The following is a 5,134-nucleotide window of genomic DNA, read 5'->3' as shown; positions in this document are numbered from 1 at the left end:
GGGGGGGGGGGGGTGAAAAACCACTTTTAGGTGGTAATCCGCCTCCTCAACTTCTCTCCTTTGGCACGACTCCGGGCACTCTCCGACGAATATTGAAGGCGCTAGGCAGTCTCCAATATTGCGGGGGGTGGGGAAGTTTAAAAAAAATTATAAAATAATCAATATCACCGCAAAAATGGCCGACTCCAAGTGCGGTACCAGACTTGCTGTTCGCCGTTGTTTGCACCGACGTTAAAACCACGTGTTTAAACCGTTTTTCCGGTAAACACGAAGAAAAATAAAATTAAGCCTTCGAGCTTAGAAAAATGAGCGCCACTGACTCAAAACCGACACCAGTGGCTCCGCGCACTAAACACCGACAATGATATCACAACTAAAAATCCATAAACTCAAAAACAAAACCATAAATCGCCAAAAAACACCAGAGCTGCGTAACACACGTGTTAACGCAACCGTTGTCCGCGCGATTCACGATAGGGACACGAGTTCCCCTGTGGTTTTGTTGGCTTGCGCCTACAGATACCGTCCGTGCCTTAGCGTTGTGCGCTATTTACGGGCGGCATAGGAGTTACTGCGGTGGGCAGCCGTATAGACAGCCAGCGCAGAATGTCTTCTATGGAACACCAGCACCGGTTCCCGTGAGGGTTCCGTACCTTTCTTGAGCCGGCCGCGACACAGTTAAGTGCCTCGTTGGGTCCGGTCTCCCACTAGGTATTGTGGTTTTTGGGGTTACTATCTAGCGTTTGTCCCACAGCCACCACGTTGCAGCCGAAGTAGGCTCCTCAACCTTGGAGGGCACCGGTTTCCGTCACAGCGTTAGCTACGTCGGTTGCCGGTGGGGCTCCCTCCTCCCGTGGTACCGATTGGGTTTTTAGTTGACATCGGTGGGTCAACTCGAAGCGCCACAGTTGCGGCGGTTCTGCCACTATTTTGGCTTCCCAGGCCGGCTAGTGATGTGCCTAGACAGTGGAGATTTAGGCCATTACCACGAAGGGTAATAACCTAGGGTCACCACCAACCCTTACCGGTGCCTTCCGGTGTGGGGCCTAAGACCGCGCAGAGCGTTCATTCCTTTCCGATTCATGCTTGGCTTTGATAGCCAGCTTGGCGAACCTACACAGAGAAATGTAGTTCGACTTCGTGTCCAGAAACACGCTAGCCGAACAAGGCCAAGAGCCGCTTGTGAGTACAAGCGATGTCCGTAGTTGTTCCCTAATGTCCGAGATAGCCTCACATCTGAAAAGGACATGCTCGACCGTCTCACTTTCTTGTCCACATCGGCATACCCCACTTCCGCGAAGCGCTAACGAATTTAACTCAGCGTTAAAGTCGCCGTGCCCCGTTAGGAATTGGGTGACATAGTGGTCAAGCATCAACCGTTTTGCAAGTCTGTTTCTGATGTTTGGGATCATCGCAAATGTCCACCGACCCTTTGCGCTTCTTTCCCATCTAGACTGCCATTCGTCCAAAATCGTTTCCCACCGACGGTCCGCCTCCTCGGTGGAGACGAGTCCCGTCCTTTTGTTTGCCCTAACCGCGCTCCAAAGAATTTCAAGATCCATGGGCAATTTGCCAGCAACCATCTGTAGCGCGTCCGTAGACGTGGTCCTGTATGCCCCTGTAACAGAAAGGAGTGCCCTTCTTTGACAACTGCCAAGAAGTTTGATGGCCCTAACCGTTGAGACGCCTGATTCCCACACCTCCGCAGCATAAGTTATACGCGGTACGAATACCGCGCCATAAATTATCCGCGAAGTAGCTTGTCGAACTCCCCAGTCGGCAGAAGTCGCAGCTCTCAGCCTACTGTACAACGAAACGGACTTTCCGGCCACGCTCTTAACGTGCGCCCAGAAATTTCTTTTGCTGTCCAGCTCGATCCCAAGATACCTAACCGAGTCGACCGGGGTCTTGTTTTCTCCTCCGAACGGAATCGAAAACCCCGTCTCCAACTTTCCTTTTAGGGGCATAATCTGAGTCTTGGTAGCCGAGAAGGTTAAACCTCTCTCGGTCGCCCAGAGCGTGAGGGCGCGAAGTACCGCATCAGTCCTACCCCTGAGTTCCGACGAAGACGCAGCGGTGACTAGCACCGCTAGATCGTCCGCGTACGCGACGAGTTTTGTGTGACTGTCCGAAACCGACTTGAGTGACCTATCCATTGAGAGATTCCAGAGACTAGGCCCTAATATTGACCCTTGGGGACAACCCCTGGTCAAGCCAGTACTCGCCGAGACTCCCTCAAGTCTCAGTACCGCTTTCCTGTTGGTCAGGTAACTGACAATGATCGACATAGTCGACCGCGCCGCACCTAGGTTTACCATGTCGCGCAGGAGGGCGTTCCACTGGAGATTGTCGAACGCCCCAGAAATGTCTAAGAAGACTCCAAGTACTATTTCATCAGACCTACTGTCAATCCAGGACAGACACGACTTAATCAATTTTCTTCAAATTATACCTGGTGTTGCTGACTGTGGGTTCGGATAACCCCCTATCACAACGAACGTCGTATCTGATGGTCCTGTGGTCGCTGTCTGTTACGTCATCGACCACTTCCCATCCAGATACGGCACCGACCATGGCGCTGCCCCTCGTCAGAGTGACGTCCACGTTAGATGATCCCATGCCCGGCCTCTCGTACGTGTCGAGATGTCCGGGCCTGTTATGTACTAACATGTCCTTCTCCGCTATGAGCAGTTCCATGCGGGCCTCTCTGGCTGACCCAGTGTGGCTGCCCGGCCGACTGAACCATTGCGCGGAATGCGCGTTCACGTCGGCTCCTATGACGACATTGTTGTTGTCTAGCTTGTCTAATATAAATCCTAATCTCTCTATGAAATGTTGTATCCTGACACTGTACTTGAAGTAAGCGGATACAAAAACTATCGGCTGACCATCTCTTTTCCTGAGACTGGCCACGGCGAAATGTCTGTCCATCAAGTTTCTCACTGCGACTACCTCAACGTCCTGACTTAGAACAATGATAGCGGCCGCGTCCCTACCGTCACCGCAGCAAAGCACCTGCCTTGCCCCTGTGAACTCAAACCCTTTTACACTACCGTTAGAGACTGGCGCCTCCTGGAGGAGCAGAACCTCCGCGCCGGTAGTGATGCAGAACTGGTGCAGCTGTTCACCGACGATCCCCTGACCGTTCATGTTTAGCTGCACGACCGAAAAGGACACCGAGTTCATTTTGAGAACGCACCGTAGTCCGTCCTCCTTGCGATGGAAACCACCGCCCTCTACCTAGCCGCGCACTTATTGTGCTCTGCCGCATGCGCCATTCCACAATTTGCGCAGCTAGGCGCAGCCGACTTACAGTCCGTTACTTTGTGTCCCTCCTTCCCGCACCGCTTGCATATAGTTTTCCCGAGTTTACACCCAGCGGCCATATGCCCGTAGCTCTGGCAGGCATTACACCTTACAACGTCCTCGTACTCCACCACCCTACACATGCTCATTCCGACAAAGATTCTTTTGCCCTTGATCTTTTGAAAGATCAACGGGCTGACAGAGCAGACCCACCATACCCGGTCACCGGATTTGGGGCCCCTCATGAAGACAGGGGATATCTGCTCTTTGGCCGAATTCTTATCTATTCCTAGAGTTGGATTTTGATCGGCAATCGCATCCGGGATACTCTCTTTGACCATTTCCCTGTCGACATCATATACCAGAACATTTGGCCATCTGGCCTTCTCTTGTCTTACCCCCGCTACCCCTGCGCTATCCATTGCCTTAAGGGCATTGAAAGTGGCCTCGTCGGCGGGTTTCACCAGGAGGTCTCCTCGGGGGAGCACTTTGGTGCTCGTGATCTGTGGGGCCCCGGTGGTTTTGAGGAGGTCAGACCAGAGTTTGGTCTTAGCCTCCCCTGCCCCGCCCCTTGTGTTGAAATAACGAAGGCGGCGGCCGGAGCCTCGGCCCTCGCTTTTTCAACACGTTTTGTGGCTTTGTTGTCCTTTTTTTTGGGTGTTGCCTTCCCCTCCTTTTTCCCCTTGGGTTCGCCCGTGGTTTTTTCCTTGGGTTTTTTCCCCTTCTTTTGTGTTGCGGCCGTGTTACCTGTTTTTTCCCCTTCCTTGGTGTTGCCCTTCTTTTTCCTGTTCCTCCTCTTTTTCTTTTTCTTCACTTCTGTGAAGCCCACTTCCATTGGGGAGTCCTCCCCTTGGGGGGGGGGTTGCTGAGGTCCGCGCGTGGGTAGCTGTAGAGGGGTCCAGTGCGACCACTGCCTCCCCTCTGGTGTTGGAGACTAAGGCATCGATTTGTGCCCTCGCCTCAATCAGTCTCCCCTCCAAGATGGTATTCTCGCGGAATACCTCGTCAAAGAGCGCTTCGTATCTTCCTCGTACTCCCTTCATAGCCACACAGAAAGCCACCGAGACTTTCCTTTTGTCTTTCTCTCCCTCGACTAATGTGAAAAGACTCACTCCTATGTCCCTGCATTGCTGCAGGCGACTCTCTTCTCCCCTGCACTCAACAACAACATCACCTTCGGAGCACTTTCGTTTTGCGGGTGCCGTAGTCTCCTTTTCAGGCAGACTATTTTCCCCGCATAATAGAACGCACCCCGACGGTATGTTAGGGTCAGTACCTGTAATAAATTCCATGTTCAGTATGACTCACCAGGTATCCGGGACGAAAAACCGTTATCGCGTCCGCTTGCCCTGTAGGTAGTTCGGGTCGAAAACCGTTAGCCGTTGAATTCCTGAGTGATGACGTCACTCCTGATGGCGTTGTTTACGCCGCCGTGGACGGCGTCCCCTCCGAAATTTGTAAGTAAAACTTAATTTACTTACTGAATTTTTGTCCGATCTCCACGAAAATAGTACCAAAATATTCGTCTTGAAAAGATGAATAGAATGATGCGCAGAACGTGGCGATACGTTGTCTGAATGTCCGAAAACTTTGAGAAAACCCGAAGTTATTCCCCTCCAGTCGAAGTTTACAAAAAGTTGTACCAATAGATTATCTTGAAAAAGACTATTCTAATGGTAAAAAGACTTTTGTAAACAAACTAACCGTTCCGGAGAAAAGCCAAGTTAAAAACTAAGAAAACGCACTTACCGCGCAAAACCGGGTGGTTTTTCGTGTAAGAACACTAACTTTGTCTGTGTCGAATCGGTTTTTAATCGAATCCGCTCAG

The sequence above is a fragment of the Daktulosphaira vitifoliae genome, unplaced genomic scaffold (genome assembly GCF_025091365.1).
Source record: "Daktulosphaira vitifoliae isolate Bord-2020 unplaced genomic scaffold, ASM2509136v1 Scaffold_2, whole genome shotgun sequence".
NCBI lineage: Eukaryota > Metazoa > Arthropoda > Insecta > Hemiptera > Phylloxeridae > Daktulosphaira > Daktulosphaira vitifoliae.
Note: the sequence above shows the minus strand (reverse complement) of the source record.